This window comes from Nansenia antarctica (assembly GCF_963989245.1).
Source record: "Nansenia antarctica genome assembly, chromosome: 8".
NCBI lineage: Eukaryota > Metazoa > Chordata > Actinopteri > Argentiniformes > Microstomatidae > Nansenia > Nansenia antarctica.
This window is the reverse complement of record NC_137678.1, coordinates 15019825-15037675: the sequence shown is the minus strand read 5'-3', so window position 1 is coordinate 15037675 and position 17851 is coordinate 15019825. Positions and strand designations below refer to the sequence as shown.

At 42.5% G+C, this 17851-nt stretch overlaps 1 long non-coding RNA gene across 1 annotated transcript; it reads left to right on the top strand.

Moving 5' to 3' along the window:
- Positions 1 to 470: 470 nt before the first annotated feature.
- Positions 471 to 1612, top strand: LOC308163730. The gene is made up of 3 exons (XR_013937627.1): positions 471 to 644; positions 865 to 1075; positions 1246 to 1612. It is a non-coding gene; the product is annotated as an uncharacterized lncRNA (long non-coding RNA).
- Positions 1613 to 17851: the final 16239 nt, after the last annotated feature.

Here is a 17851-nt window from a genome sequence, read left to right as displayed (position 1 = left end):
GAAACAGCTTAAGATCTTCACACACCGATGACTTTGCTGGGGCTGCCAGTCATATGTATGGCTCCTCAACAGCAAACCAACGAATCGAAAGCTGGTGGTCATACTTCCGCAAACAGAGGTGTCCTCAACTTTTAAAATATTTCTTACACCCCTAGTAGGGAACACAGTATATCTTAAAATACCCATGGAATTTCATTCGTTCTGATTACTTGGTGGTATATCTAGTTGTTGGAGCATTGATTTCCATTCCACTGAACTGATCAGAAACACCTTAAAACACAGAGGGACCCCTTCTATTTAGTAAGTACCTTTTGTGGCACTGCAGGTTTTCTGTTGTTTGGTGATCATTATGCTAATTCTAAATCCATTACATGGAAATGCATCACCTACAACAAACTACATCTCTAATTTGAGTGTTTTTTCAGATCTCAATTCTGGATGGACCTCATGAATGACCTGAGGGAGAGAGATTTGTTCAGTGGCAGTCATGAGCACACATGCCTAGTGCGGTTTGTGTTCATGGGTGTGCTACAGCGGGACCTTGATGAATGCAGGGAAAAGTGGAACACACACACCATCAGACCTGTTCACCAGTCTCGTTGTCCATCTGGGAAACCAGATGTCATGTACAACCTGCCTCACAGGTTTGGTTCTATCAATTACAATTATTTTTTCATTCTTGTACTTCTACATTCACAATTCTTCTAATTGTCTAAAATGCAATCAACTGTAGTTGCCTGTTGAGTAGCTTTCAATTGAAATACTTTTCTCTAAAAAATGATTATTTGATACAATGATACATTTATAACAAAATGTTTTAATGAAAACAGTACAGTTAGTGTGCCAGTTAACTGTTACCCACAGGTTTGGCAGAACTGACTGTGGGTTCAAAGTCCCACCACACGAACTAGGCCAGTTTGTTTCGGAGTCTACCTACAGTCCATGTGGAGATCAGCATCTCCAGGGACACTTTGAGAACCTGCAGAGAAGGCTTGGTCTGATGCAGGCCTTGACCTGGCAGTCTGGTGTACAGAACTATATCAGACTGAAGAACATGGCTGATATGTCATGATATGTGAGTACACATTTCAAAGAACAAAGTTAACCCTTTAACTACTGAAATCTAGTTAAGCCAGTTTAGTTTACTGTAGTCCAAACCCTGGGGAATTTTGTATCCCAAAGTCCATGTTGTTCTGAAACTCATTGTAATTCATGGCCATCGGTATCTCTATTGTGTTGGCGCAGGTTCTGCTCATTGGGAAGCGTGATGTCCGCAGAAAAAGCAGTTTTGGGTGGTGGCTGGATCCCAGAGGGAGGCAGTGCGTCGAGTCCTGTGGCGAACATGAGGATGTCCTGGAGGAAGATTCCTGTTTGTTTCTCTGAAAAAAGTAGATTTAGTTTAGTTGTAAAATATAATATTTCAATGGAACTGCCAGCAATAGAAGATGATATCAAGATGACATAATTAAAAGATCTGGGGACTGTTCAGGTCTTCTGCAGGGTAGGGAGTGTGTTTATGATGAGATAATTAAAATAAACCTTCTGTGTCAAGAAGATAGTCTCTCCAGAATCCGAGTACACAGGTTTCTTCCTGTCGCCTTGTGCACCCTGCTTCACTGAGCTGAAAAATAAAAATACCTACGGCTTAAATTCAGATGTCAATCCTCGTCTGGTTTCTTTGAAAAACATTAGGTTTAAAACATACAATACCAGCACATTTGGCATATTGGTGCACACTGCCCGTAAACATTTGACAAAGATGCAAGAAATACATTGAAAATCCACACAATTCTGAGTAAACTAGCAAATGTGTAAAGGTTGCATCTGTCAACACAGCTTACCTGTAGAAGTTATTCTGACCCCGGGCACATTTGTCTTGTTCCTGGACTGCGGTTTGTCCTCCATCCTAGTTTTACCCCAAAAATTAGCAGTTAATTTAATGACAGTGTTATTGGCTTAGTAACTAAAACAGCACACATTACATGTAGTTTGGCTTGGTGAATATGTGTCTTTAACCATGCCCAGCAGAGTGTCTCTCTGCTGGGGTAAGTGAGTAGGTCAAGCAGCCTGGTCCTATTCTTCCACATATAGTGAGGCCTAATTACTAATTGTCCATGCCCAGCAGAGTGTCTCTCTGCTGGGGTAAGTGAGTGGCTCAAGCAGCCTGGTTGTATTTATGGAGGCCTCCATGCAGTTCCAATTCACTTTTTACCCCCAGATAGAGTGCCATATGCCCCCAATAAAGTTAGAATTAATTGAAAAAACACTTCTCCCTTCAAGCAGGACACCTTGTGCATTTTCTACCGACAAATAGAGTGCTTTATCCCGCATATTTAATAAAGTTACATCATTGACATTGTTCCAGGCTGGGTCTTATCGATGGTTTGCTGTGCTGGGCTGTCACTACCATTTTCACCCACAAGAGTGCAGCGTCTACCAATTTATGGAGGCCTACATCCATCGACTGAGAGCAGCAGTTCCAATTCACTTTTTAGCCCCATATAGAGTGCCATATGTAGAAGTTATTCTGACCCCGGGCACATTTGTCTTGTTCCTGGACTGCGGTTTGTCCTCCATCCTAGTTTTACCCCAAAAATTAGCAGTTAATTTAATGACAGTGTTATTGGCTTAGTAACTAAAACAGCACACATTACATGTAGTTTGGCTTGGTGAATTAATGAAATTATTTACAGGCATTTCATAATTTCAGGTTCACACATTCAACACTAGAGGATATGGATTTTCTTACTTGATGAGATGCTGTCTGTAAGCGTCTGGCAGGTCTGGAAAAAAACAACAATTTAAACTGCTGTACTGTATTGTGCTGCTTGTGCAAGAAAAGTTCATGTTGACTGTGCTGTGTTTTACCCTTGCAAAATGTTCTCCATTCTTGGAGTGCTCACTTCATTTGGAGTGCTCACTTCATTTGGACCGTCCCACACCTGCATACAACACACAGATGACAGATTAGATCAAATTAAAATATTATCAAAATATTGTCAATTCACTTCATTTAAGGAGAAATGCCATGATGCAAACTGACCACGGTGTCTGAAAGTGGACTGTCTCCAGATGCCAAATTAACCATTTGAACCACACCCAGGTTGTTGTTGTTAACTAGCTCACATACAGCAGGTTGTTGTTGTTAACTAGCTCACATACAGCAGGTTGTTGTTGTTGACTAGCTCACATACAGCAGGTTGTTGTTAACTAGCTCACATACAGCAGGTTGTTGTTGTTAACTAGCTCACATACAGCAGGGCCATATTCCACAAAGCTCGATAAAGTTCTAAGCCTCGATAAAGTTCTAAGCCTCGGAAATGTTAGCTTGCGTTCGGTGCCATCAATGTGGCTCAAATAATTCGCTGCTTGGTTGAGCTCCTTCTGAGTCAGATATAATTAGCCTGGTCCCGACCAGGCTAAAACACAGGCTATAGTCATCCGTGCGTCAAAAAAGGCTCACAGGCGGAAACTAAACCCTGAACGAAAGTTCCTCATGTGTCTTTTAGGAAATATTAGTTCCCACTTCACATGAGATAGATAGATTAGATAGTTTGACTGTGTGATAGATAGATAATTTGATATTTTGAAAGTGTGATCGATCGATAGATAGTTTGATTGTGTGATAGATAACTTGATATTTTGAAAGTGTGATAGATAGATAAAGAAAAGAGTGTAAAAAAAAAAAGAAGTAATTGTCTCAACTTGCATTGCCGTCATGACAGCGGTCTCGCTGGCGTAGTGGTTAAGGCTGCGGACTCGAGTTCCAAAGGTTGTGAGTTCGAGACTTGACTAAGTCATTCATTTTTTTTTTTTTTACATTTAACCGAAGATTTCATGCAAAGGTTTCAAACACCATTGTAATCGTGTCAGTTCTTGTAAATTAGCCTGCACCATAATTTTATAGCCTACAATACTTTTTTAGATGAGATTTTAGATTAGATTCAGACAACGAAATGCAGTAAAAAGTGCGTCTGTAGAGGGATTCGAACCACTGATATAAAATGACGAATAAATCCTATGGCAGCAGTCAATACCACTAGGCCATTGTGGCGATATGATGGTTTGTAGCCTGCTGCGGATATCACCACAGTAGTAATATTCATTTATTAAAATATGAACATATAACAATAACTGGGGCTAGTATGACCTACGCATTTAATCGGTCAGCAATTTCTTGCCAAACCATTTCCCTCGCCTTGTTAATTGCGGCAGTATTGCACTATTTTACATCTTATTTTTCCGTTTTCATAAAAATCAATAATTCGGAATGCTGCGCAAATGTAGTACCCCTGCAGAGTGGAGTATCTTCATTTCGACAGATCGACACTTCAGGGCTTTTTATGTCTGCGTGCACGCGCCCATATCGAAGATTTGTAAGCCTGTCTTCTGTGAACACTGATGACACAAGGCTGATCCTCATTCGAGGAATCACCTGAGGCTTGAATACCAATCTCGAGGTCCCTGAGCGCCGCATTTAAAAATATCGCCGCTATATTAAGCCACCGTTAGTGGAATATGGCCCAGGGCCCTATTCCATGAAGCTCGATAAAGGTCTAAGCCTCGATAAAGTTTTAAGCCTCGAAAATGTTAGCTTGCGTTCGGTGCCATCAATGTGGCTCAAATAATTCGCTGCTTGGTTGAGCTCCTTCTGAGTCAGATATAATTAGCCTGGTCCCGACCAGGCTAAAACACAGGCTATAGTCATCCGTGCGTCAAAAAAGACTCACAGGCGGAAACTAAACCCTGAACGAAAGTTCCTCATGTGTCTTTTAGGAAATATTAGTTCCCACTTCACATGAGATAGATAGATTAGATAGTTTGACTGTGTGATAGATAGATAATTTGATATTTTGAAAGTGTGATCGATCGATAGATAGTTTGATTGTGTGATAGATAACTTGATATTTTGAAAGTGTGATAGATAGATAAAGAAAAGAGTGTAAAAAAAAAAAGAAGTAATTGTCTCAACTTGCATTGCCGTCATGACAGCGGTCTAGCTAGCGTAGTGGTTAAGGCTGTGGACTCGAGTTCCAAAGGTTGAGAGTTCGAGACTTGACTAAGTCATTCATTTTTTTTTTTTTTACATTTAACCGAAGATTTCATGCAAAGGTTTCAAACACCATTGTAATCGTGTCAGTTCTTGTAAATTAGCCTGCACCATAATTTTATAGCCTACAATACTTTTTTAGATGAGATTTTAGATTAGATTCAGACAACGAAATGCAGTAAAAAGTGCGCCTGAAGAGGGATTCGAACCACTGATATAAAATGTCGAATAAATCCTATGGCAGCAGTCAATACCACTAGGCCATTGTGGCAATATGACGGTTTGTAGCCTGCTGCTGATATCACCACAGTAGTAATATTCATTTATTAAAATATGAACATATAACAATAACTGGGGCTAGTATGACCTACGCATTTAATCGGTCAGCAATTTCTTGCCAAACCATTTCCCTCGCCTTGTTAATTGCGGCAGTATTGCACTATTTTACATCTTATTTTTCCGTCTTCATAAAAATCAATAATTCGGAATGCTGCGCAAATGTAGTACCCCTGCAGAGTGGAGTATCTTCATTTCGACAGATCGACACTTCAGGGCTTTTTATGTCTGCGTGCACGCGCCCATATCGAAGATTTGTAAGCCTGTCTTCTGTGAACCCTGATGACACAAGGCTGATCCTCATTCGAGGAATCACCTGAGGCTTGAATACCAATCTCGAGGTCCCTGAGCGCCGCATTTAATTATAGCGCCGCTATATTAAGCCACCGTTAGTGAAACGGACCCCAGGTTGTTGTTAACTAGCTCACATACAGCAGGTTGTTGTTGTTAACTAGCTCACATACAGCAGGTTGTTGTTGTTAACTAGCTCACATACAGCAGGGCCCTATTCCATGAAGCTCGATAAAGGTCTAAGCCTCGATAAAGTTTTAAGCCTCGAAAATGTTAGCTTGCGTTCGGTGCCATCAATGTGGCTCAAATAATTCGCTGCTTGGTTGAGCTCCTTCTGAGTCAGATATAATTAGCCTGGTCCCGACCAGGCTAAAACACAGGCTATAGTCATCCATGCGTCAAAAAAGGCTCACAGGCGGAAACTAAACCCTGAACGAAAGTTCCTCATGTGTCTTTTAGGAAATATTAGTTCCCACTTCACATGAGATAGATAGATTAGATAGTTTGACTGTGTGATAGATAGATAATTTGATATTTTGAAAGTGTGATCGATCGATAGATAGTTTGATTGTGTGATAGATAACTTGATATTTTGAAAGTGTGATAGATAGATAAAGAAAAGAGTGTAAAAAAAAAAAGAAGTAATTGTCTCAACTTGCATTGCCGTCATGACAGCGGTCTAGCTAGCGTAGTGGTTAAGGCTGTGGACTCGAGTTCCAAAGGTTGAGAGTTCGAGACTTGACTAAGTCATTCATTTTTTTTTTTTTTACATTTAACCGAAGATTTCATGCAAAGGCTTCCAACACCATTGTAATCGTGTCAGTTCTTGTAAATTAGCCTGCACCATAATTTTATAGCCTACAATACTTTTTTAGATGAGATTTTAGATTAGATTCAGACAACGAAATGCAGTAAAAAGTGCGCCTGAAGAGGGATTCGAACCACTGATATAAAATGTCGAATAAATCCTATGGCAGCAGTCAATACCACTACGCCATTGTGGCGATATGATGGTTTGTAGCCTGCTGCGGATATCACCACAGTAGCAATATTCATTTATTAAAATATGAACATATAACAATAACTGGGGCTAGTATGACCTACGCATTTAATCGGTCAGCAATTTCTTGCCAAACCATTTCCCTCGCCTTGTTAATTGCGGCAGTATTGCACTATTTTACATCTTATTTTTCCGTCTTCATAAAAATCAATAATTCGGAATGCTGCGCAAATGTAGTACCCCTGCAGAGTGGAGTATCTTCATTTCGACAGATCGACTCTTCTGGGCTGCGTATGTCTGCGTGCACGCGCCCATATCGAAGATTTGTAAGCCTGTCTTCTGTGAACACTGATGACACAAGGCTGATCCTCATTCGAGGAATCACCTGAGGCTTGAATACCAATCTCGAGGTCCCTGAGCGCCGCATTTAATTATAGCGCCGCTATATTAAGCCACCGTTAGTGGAATATGGCCCTGGTTGTTGTTGTTAACTAGCTCACATACAGCAGGTTGTTGTTGTTAACTAGCTCACATACAGCAGGTTGTTGTTAACTAGCTCACATACAGCAGGTTGTTGTTGTTAACTAGCTCACATACAGCAGGTTGTTGTTGTTGACTAGCTCACATACAGCAGGTTGTTGTTGTTAACTAGCTCACATACAGCAGGTTGTTGTTGTTAACTAGCTCACATACAGCAGGTTGTTGTTAACTAGCTCACATACAGCAGGGGGTCATTCCACTAAAGGTGGATCAGTATAGCGGCGCTATAAATAAATGCGGCGCTCAGGGAACTCGAGATTGGATTTCAAGCCTCAGGTGATTCCTCGAATGAGGATCAGCCTTGTGTCATCAGTGTTCACAGAAGACAGGCTTACAAATCTTCGATATGGGCGCGTGCACGCAGACATACGCAGCCCAGAAGAGTCGATCTGTCGAAATGAAGATACTCCATTCTGCAGGGGTACTACATTTGCGCAGCATTCCGAATTATTGATTTTTTATGAAGACGGAAAAATAAGATGTAAAATAGTGCAATACTGCCGCAATTAACAAGGCGAGGGAAATGGTTTGGCAAGAAATTGCTGACCGATTAAATGCGTAGGTCATACTAGCCCCAGTTATTGTTATATGTTCATATTTTAATAAATGAATATTTACTACTGTGGTGATATCAGCAGCAGGCTACAAACCGTCATATCGCCACAATGGCCTAGTGGTATTGACCGCTGCCATAGGATTTATTCGTCATTTTATATCGGTGGTTCAAATCCCTCTTCAGGCGCACTTTTTACTGCATTTCGTTGTCTGAATCTAATCTAAAATCTCATCTAAAAAAGTATGTAGGCTATAAAATTATGGTGCAGGCTAATTTACAAGAACTGACACGATTACAATGGTGTTTGAAACCTTTGCATGAAATCTTCGGTTAAATGTAAAAAAAAATAAAATAATGACTTAGACAAGTCTCGAACTCGCAACCTTTGGAACTCGAGTCCGCAGCCTTAACCACTACGCCAGCCAGACCGCTGTAATGACGGCAATGCAAGTTGAGACAATTACTTCTTTTTTTTTTTACACTCTTTTCTTTATTGATCTATCTATCACACTTTCAAAATATCAAGTTATCTATCACACAATCAAACTATCTATCGATCGATCACACTTTCAAAATATCAAATTATCTATCTATCACACAGTCAAACTATCTAATCAAACTATCTAATCTATCTATCTTGTGTGAAGTGGGAACTAATATTTCCTAAAAGACACATGAGGAACTTTCGTTCAGGGTTTAGTTTCCGCCTGTGAGCCTTTTTTGACGCACGGATGACTATAGCCTGTGTTTTAGCCTGGTCGGGACCAGGCTAATTATATCTGACTCAGAAGGAGCTCAACCAAGCAGCGAATTATTTGAGCCACATTGATGGCACCGAACGCAAGCTAACATTTTCGAGGCTTAGAACTTTATCGAGGCTTAGAACTTTATCGAGCTTTGTGGAATAGGGCCCAGGTTGTTGTTAACTAGCTCACATACAGCAGGTTGTTGTTGTTGACTAGCTCACATACAGCAGGTTGTTGTTAACTAGCTCACATACAGCAGGTTGTTGTTGTTAACTAGCTCACATACAGCAGGTTGTTGTTGTTAACTAGCTCACATACAGCAGGTTGTTGTTGTTAACTAGCTCACATACAGCAGGTTGTTGTTGTTGACTAGCTCACATACAGCAGGTTGTTGTTGTTAACTAGCTCACATACAGCAGGTTGTTGTTGTTAACTAGCTCACATACAGCAGGTTGTTGTTGTTAACTAGCTCACATACAGCAGGTTGTTGTTGACTAGCTCACATACAGCAGGTTGTTGTTAACTAGCTCACATACAGCAGGTTGTTGTTGTTGACTAGCTCACATACAGCAGGTTGTTGTTAACTAGCTCACTGTCAGCCTACGTTATGTCTGAATACGATCCAACGGCTAATTCCCAATAAAGAATCCCTCCACTGCACAAGCTTCTACGAACCCTTCGTAGGGTGTAGGGCAGGGGTCGGCAATTAGGTTTGGCCTCGGGCCAATTTTTTTTTGAGCCACTAGATGGCGGGCCCGAACATAATCAAAGGCTAATTTAAGTAATTGATTGTTTAAAAATGTGACACGTTCTAATGCTTTGACTTTTCTTTCGACTGTACACATCGCTAGTCAACTAACACAGCTTGTTTTGTGAACCTGCTAACAATGTAAAGTAGTGTTCTAGTTAACTAGGTAGCTGTCCAATCCATTATGTTGCAGTATTTTGGCTTGACTAGCGAGTTTGTGTTGTGATTCTCAACAACGTTGAAACGTAGTTTCACACTTTTCCATATTTTTGAATAATAAATGTGTGGACTGACGATGTAGCGTAGCCTAACTTATTCTAATAATTATGTAACATAGTTTCATTCTGATAATTATTCCCCCCTCCTCCCAGACAAGGTCACATTATTATTATTGGATTGGTTGTTTGCGTGCTGGGTGAAGTTAGCCAAACATTTAACCTGCTAGCAAGAGAAACATAATGTCACTCTCCAAAGGTCTAAAGAGGAAAGTTGACGGTGGAAACAGGGCATTTAAAGAGGAATGGACAGCGAACTATACGTTCATCCTACCTGGTTTCATCAATGCAAAGCCGTTGTGAGAGACATTTTCCGTGCTCACAATGTTCCCTTTCTATACATGCGAGTCGTCCTTTTCGTCAATGAATGCGATAAAGACGCACGAGAGGGATCGATGGATGCATAAAAACCTTGAGAACTGCCTGTGGATTAAAGTGACGTCAATATCACCAGATATCAAGCAAATACTGACCGATGGGAGATGCTTTTTGTTTGCGCCGATTTTGTTTTCAATGTTTTTCAGAAAATTAAACAGAATTTGCGTTGTTACTGTTCATATGTGTGTTGCAGTCACATATACGTAAACATTACGTTTGAATGGCTTGTGTTATTTTGTTCAAACCACACACGGTATGTCGGCTATTTCAGCACCGTGACGCGTTGTCCACCTGCTTATGATTCACTCTGAGGGGTTCAGGGTCAGTGCGCTTCGTTGCACCTTGCTGCCTGATTGTCTGTCCCTGTGTCATTCACTCTCAACATGGATAAAAGTACAATAAGCATTATTCAGGTGGAGTTCGATTCTCTATTCGGACATTATAGGCGCTATATGTGGGACTGTCGGTCCGATATTATTATAAAATAAAATAAAATAAAAAAAAATTTGGATTCTCAAAATAATCTGCTGGGCCAAATATTATTGGTGACGGGCCAGCAATGGCCCACGGGCCGCCTATTGCCGACCCCTGGTGTAGGGCATAGAATGAGCCCTTCGGTTTGAAATACAGCACATGTTATCTGCAGACATAAATAAGAAATATAATATGTACCTTTTATGTCGCCTCTTCACTCCACAACCTCTTCAGAACTGCTTTTCGGAACTTCAAAAACACGTCTCCGGTCCGTTCCACTTATCGTTCCCCCCCAGAACACTTCCGTTGTGAGAACAGTTCCGTTGTGTTGTGAACTAAATTGCAGCGTTTTTCTACACTTCCGTTGTGTTGTGAGCTATATGCAGCGCGTTTCTCTATTTGCAGCGTTTTTCTACACTTCCGTTGTGTTGTGAGCTATATGCAGCGCGTTTCTCTATTTGCAGCGCGTTTCCGGTATGCAGCGCGTTTCCGGTATTTGCAGCGCGTTTGCCCTTGTCAGCCACCGTATTGTAGCGTTTTCTTGTTGCATGTGTTGTCGGGGGTTGTATGTGTTTTTGACTTTGTATCGTTTCTGTATTTGCAGCGCGTTTCGTTTGCTGTTAATGTATTTGTTTTGGTCTTTGCAGCGCGTTTGCCCTTGTCGGCCACCGTAAGAGAGAGAGAGAGAGAGAGAGAGAGAGAGAGAGAGAGAGAGAGAGAGAGAGAGAGAGAGAGAGAGAGAGAGAGAGAGAGAGAGAGAGAGAGAGAGAGAGAGAGAGAGAGAGAGAGAGAGAGAGAGGGGAATTCAAGTACTTTCAATGACCCCATGTCGATTTTCCAAAACTTTTAAGACCTTGATTTTTCTCTTTTCTCAAATTCAAACATTCAACGATTTCAAGGACCCTAAGGGAACCCTGGTTACTTAAGCTTCTGTTTGTCTCTCGTACCGACAGGCGTGAAGAGGAAGGTGGAGGCGATGAGGAAGCCCAGGACCAGGCCCACCACCACCACGCAGGACATGACCGACCCGAACCGCCACCAGCTCATCACCAGGACCATGCCCCCGACCACGCCCAACACGGCCGTCAGCGCCAGACGCACTGCAGGAGGGGGAGGAGGAGGGAGGGGGAGGAAGAGAGACATGTGACTTTGGTCCAGAATGGGTCTCTCTCTTTCTTAGTTGACGCCATCAGTTATGAAATCGGTCGACTGTGTGGAGCACAGGGCTGGGGGACAGGGTGGAGCTGGGGGGGGGGGGTGGAGCTGGGGGGGGGAGGGGACAGGGTGGAGCTGGGGGGGGGGGGGGGGACAGGGTGAAGCTGGGGGGACGGGGGGACAGGGTGGAGCTGGGGGGACAGGGTGGAGCTGGGGGGACAGGGTGGAGCTGGGGGGGCTGGGTGGAGCTGGGGGACAAGGCTTTATAACTAGAATAATAATAATGGACCAATTGGACTCAGTCATTCTTTGACTAGGGCAGGGGTCTTCAACCTTTTCAGCCCAAGGACCCCTTGGACGAGAGACAACCAGAACAGGGACCCCCACATGTAATACATTTTTTTAAATGTCACATTTTAAGGCCTATAATAACTTTATTCACCTTATTAACCTATTTTGTCACGACCAGAGGTAGGACCCAAACGCAGACACAGGTGAACAGGTAAGAGTTAAATAATAAAGGTTTATTTCTAGTAACAAGGCTGATGGGAATAGGCAGGTGGGTCGTCAGGCAGGTGGGAGGTCAGGCAGGAGGAAGGGTCGGCAGACAGGTGGGGAATCAAGCAGGAAGAATGGTCGGCAGGCAGGTGGAGTAGTCGGCAGACAGGCAGGGGGTCAGACAGGAGGAGTAGTCGGCAGACAGGCAGGGGGTCAGGTCACAAGGGAAAATTAATAAGTAACAGGCTAATTACTGGGTTATTAACCTATATGTGTTTATGATTGATAAAACGTTCATGCATAATTATTATTGGTTATTATTATTATTGTTGATGAGGCTTATATTTTCTATTATTATTATTATTATTATTCAACAATTAAACATTTAGCTTCACCTCAGTGAGATAACTGGCCCTGCTGGGTGGTACACAGCTTGTCTATTCTGGGGGAGATGGAGGTTGTCAGGCAGAGCATCATGTCATCCTCAGGCTGCAGTCTTGAACGGTATTTGCTCTTCAGGTGGGTGAGAGAGGAGAATCCACTTTCGCAGATATGTGGTTGCAAAAGGCAAGAGGCTCACCATGGCCTTTGCTGTCAGTTGTGGGAAGAATTTTTGGCAATGGATCCAGAACTGGATCAGTGGCTTTGACTCGTACACATGCTTGTGTACTATCTGTGGACAGGTCGATCAGCTGATCTTCCTCAGCGGCTGTCAGATTTGAGCCGTCGGGTGCATTCTCTTTGAAAGGAAACTGTATCCAGGTCTTGTCCTTTCTCCAGGACTCAGTCTCAGAAAAATATTTTTCGAATTGCCATTCAAGTGCCTCCAAGTGATTACCAATTGCGCGTTTCACGTCAGGCGAGATCACCGCGGAATCCGCCAACTCCTCCACTGATGGAAACATGGAGATGTTATCTCCCCTGACGCGCTCTCTCCATCTTTTCGTTTTTTTCAGGAAGCCTTCCATCTTATCATACAGCTGAATGGCGTGTGTATTGCGGCCCTGCATAGAACTGTTCAGCCGGTTCAACTCTGTGAAAACGTCCACCAGATATGCCAGTTTAAAGACCCAGGCATTGTCGATGAAATGCGCAGCCAGCTCCGCGCGGTTTTGGCCAATTAGAAATTCGTGGATAGCTGTGCGTAATTCAAATACTCGTGCCAATACGGATCCACGGGAAAGCCATCTGACTTCTGAATGGTAAAGGAGCGCTGTGTGTTCCTCTCCTGTAGCGGCGCATAAAGAAGCGAAGAGGCGAGTTTGTAGGGCACTCTTCTTAATAAAATGTACAGCCTTTACAACAGTGTCCATAACATCGGCAAACTCAGCACTCATTTCTTTAGCGGCGAGGGATTCTCTGTGCAGCATGCAGTGAGTCCACATCACTTTGGGGGCGACTTTTCTGACAAGCGCCATCAGTCCACTCTTTTGCCCAGTCATAGCGCGCGCACCGTCGGTACACACCGCAACACACTTAGCCCAACGTACGTTATTTTCACCGAAAAAGTCATCAATCACTTTGAAAATTTCAGCACTTGTTGTGCGTTCAGGAAGCTTCTTACAAAACAAGAACTCTTCACACATTTCGTCTTGGTCAACAAAGCGCACAAATGCCAAGAGCTGTGCGTCTTTGGACATGTCCACTGATTCATCCAATTGGAGTGCAAATGCCTCCGCCGTTTGTAATTTCTCAATTAACTGCACCCTCACATCCGATGCCATTTCACCAATTCGCCGAGCAATTGTTGTGTCTGACAATGGGATAGTCTTCAACTTTTCTGCATATCCATATCCATCATTCCCAAACATGGTCTTGCACATATCAGTGGCCGCAGGCAATATCAAATCTTCTGCAATTGTGTATGGCTTTTTACACTGGGCAACGCGAAGAGCAACTTGATATGAGGCTTTCAAAGCAAGCTCACCGACTTTCGCAGATTTTCTTATCATTGTCTGTTGGCCTTGGAGAGAGTGCAGATGAGCCTGAAAGTAGTCCAGTGCTTTATCTTGTAAGTGGCCATGATTCGTCTCAAAGTGTCGTTGCAGCTTTGATGGCTTCATGCTTTCGTTTGAGAGCGTCGCCGCACAAACAACACACACCGGCAATTCCACTCCTTCGGTTTCTATGAAAGTAAATCCAAACTGTAGGTACACTTCTGAATATTTTCGGGACTTTTCTCTTTTGCGTTTATCTGCCCCTGGGGCAGGCGCTGCTGGGGCCGAGGTGGAAGGAGTAGGCCTAGCCGTTGGATCTCGAGCTCGAGGTCTCGTTACTGTTACAAATTTATCCATCCTGCTTCACTAATTAATAGTAGTAACTAATAATGTGGACTCGGACAACTTGCGCACGTTTAACTCAACCAGTTTAATCAACACTCAGCTTCAACAGTGCCTCGGGTCATTACCCATAATGCAAATAGTAAATAGTAAATTTTTATTGTAAATAGTTTTTTGTCAAAAGTAGATTATTATTGCCTATTAATGCTTGTAGTTTACTCAATTTAACTTTTGTTATATTTTTTAATTGTCACAAATTATTTTGGTGAACATTTTTAATTATTCTGAAAAAATTTGGCGGACCCCCTGCAGTACCTCTGCGGACCCCCTAGGGGTCGCGGACCCCCGGTTGAAGACCACTGGACTAGGGGGTAGTGGTGGTCTAGTGGATAGTGAGTTGGACTTGGGATCGGAAGGTTGTGAGTTCAAATCCCGCCTGAAGCCACACCACTACTAGTGGGCCCTTGGGTAAGGCACTTAGCCCTCAGTTACTCCAGGGGGAATGTCCCTGTAATTCGTAATTGTAAGTCGCTTTGGATAAAAGCGTCTGCTAAATGGCAAAATAAAAATAATAAAAATAAAGGCCTAATGTAACTTTAAATATGATTTGGAGAGCAAATGTTTACTATGGAAACAGCACCATCCTTCATCTCCATATCCAGCTGGCTGCTTTAGGAGGGGGCGAGCACAACAAAGACATGGCTAGAAAAAATGAACGTTTACATTCTAATACTTCATTCAAACGACTTACTGTCATATTCCAGAGGTGTCGTTTTTGTGATCAGGACGAAGAAGGAGAACGCTGCAAAGCCAAAGCCCATACAAAATAGCTCTATGAGATGAGAAAGAAAGAGAGAATGAGGATAATTAAATGGATATGAACACAGTGTTGCCACTAGCGGCAAATAGGTTTAGCTCAAGGACGTTCTTGAGTTCAGGGAACTAGTTAAGTTCAAGGAAGTGCGCACAATCAAGAACACACCAGACACCCGTCAACATCACATGCAAAATCCGTTGCTGGTCTGCAGCACAGCAGAGGAGTAACAGGAGATCCTCTGAAATTGTAATATCATAATATTGTAAAATTAAAACCTGCTATAGTAGCTACCCATCACCTCAACTGCCTGAATTGTAATATTGTGTGTTTTTTTCCTGGCATTTTTGTATCCAGGGCAACATGGCTCTCCTTCAGCCATGACCACTTAGCTAGCTACAGTACTTTCCTAGCCATCTAGCTAGCTAGTTGACTGCTTCATTTGGGAGTCTGTTTTTTTTTATACTTCACTATCTTTAGCCACAACAAGACCTTCGACCTACAGTACTGCCCTTATTTCCATGCTCTGCCATGAACTTTGAATCGAACCTGTACTTTCACAAACCATTAATAACTTGGATACAGCATTTTGTGAGCAGTTAGCTTGTTACTGATGTGCTTGTAGTCGTTTATTACTGGTCCTCTGATAACATCTTGAGATGATTAATACAAAGTCTTTACTTCCTAATTAGTTTCCCCCTGAAGGCCGGTTTAGGCTTCTGCGTCGAATTTACGTGCGGCTACGCCGTAGACTACGCGAGGGCTCTCCAAGTTTATAGTTCGACGTTGGTCCGCGCTGCAATTACACCGTCACATTGCTAGGTGGCAGTGTGTTTTCAGCCCCTGTGCTGTGCCTCTTCCGGTTAGGAACTCAACGGAGCTCAAAGCTCAAAGCGGCATAATAGCGATCTTTTTGTTGTTATGTTTGTTGTATATAAAAGTTCTATGATGCATTGAAATGACATTAAACTAAGATAATACGATGGTTAGCATAATTTTTCAAATCGTTATTAATAAGTAATTACAGAAAAGGTGAATGACATTTCTGTCATGACTTCCGCATTTTGGGCGACGAGAGAGTCGGAATCTTGTCTGAATCATGTTCTACCAAGCGGACCAATCACAGAGCTTACGGTTACGTGCGCTCTGACGCGTGGTTAGATTTTTTGAGAGGAGCACGTCAAGGCTACGCACGGTCATGCGGGACTACGTAAGCTTACGCGTAGCCTACGGCGTCGACTTTACGCAGAAGCCTAAACCGGCCTTAATGCTGTGTGGGCCAACTCAGACAACTCCTTGCCTTACTAGAACAGCTGTGCCTTTTTACCTACTAAAAGAGGTAACAGTGCTCAAGCTGCTATTTACAGGCTTTTCTTTTTAGACCTCTTTGAATCGAATGTTAGACCTATTCGCGAGGTGATGAAATTAGGGATTTCACTGCCATACAGACAAAAAAGGAAGCGAATTGGCATTTCTTTGGTTCCAGCTTGATTCATTTCTGCATTAATAGATGTGGTCGGACTGATTTCCTTGCAGGATCTCATTTTTAAGACCTAGCACGTCATTTTTAGGCCGAATAATTGAAAAAAAAATGTTGCCTTTTTAGGCCTTATGGATTGGATTGCTGGATTTGAGACCTTAAGGCTTTTTAAGACCAGCGCGGGAACCCTGTATTTACACACAACGACCACTAGTTGGCCGCTTGTAAATTAGCCTGCTTCCTACACAGAAAAACGGCAAAATAGCTTTATATTAGCTTATCCTGATGTGATTTTGAAAATGTAAGGATACTGGATTGTAGAATGCACATATCTAGGAAAAGTCATGAAAGGAGGGTCCTGAAATGTGATCGTGTGCAAAGATATAACACTTTTCTTTACTCATGGCTGTTCTAGTTAATGGACGTGGTCTCCACCACTCACCACATTTGAAGAAACGGTGTCCGAAGAAGCAAACCAAGAGGCCGGCTAAACCAGCGATGGTGAAGAACAGCTTTGTGGAAACCTTCCCTGGAGCAAAACAAAGACCACAAACATTTAGCCAGTCTGCTTTCTCATCCAAACATTTAGCCAGTCTGCTTTCTCATCCAAACATTTAGCCAGTCTGCTTTCTCATCCAAACATTTAGCTAGTCGGCTTTCTCTTTTTTTTCTTTTTTTTCTTTTTTTCTGAGTGGGGCAGTCCCACTCATATTTTTCATTTTTATTGATAGATAAAGTGGAGAATTAGACAGGAAGGATGGGTGAGAGAGAGTGGAGGGATGACATGCAGGATATGTCCCCGGCCGGATTCGAACCGGGGACCCTGCGGTTACATGGTCGACGCTTAAAGTGAAGCCTCAGATATCTATTCAGTTAAACCGGATAGGTACACAGGCACACAGATCACCAAAATAGTAGCTTACCCTAAATGACACAGATATAATATTATTTAGCGGTCTTCATGAAGTAGCCAAGTAATAAACCCATTGGATAATGTAACAGATCTTACCGCTGACAGATGTGATGCAATGAAAGAGAACAACTGCCAGCTTCGCGCAGTTAAACGGGGACATTCTGTCATCCGCAGATGATTCCCCAATAAAATCCATACTCATCCAAAAAGAACGAGCCAAATAGTTGGATGAGTATCAATACGTCTCAGATAATGGTTCCAAAAATAATGGAATAAATCGTCCCTTTCTTGGCTGGAACCAAGTGATCTCAAATACTG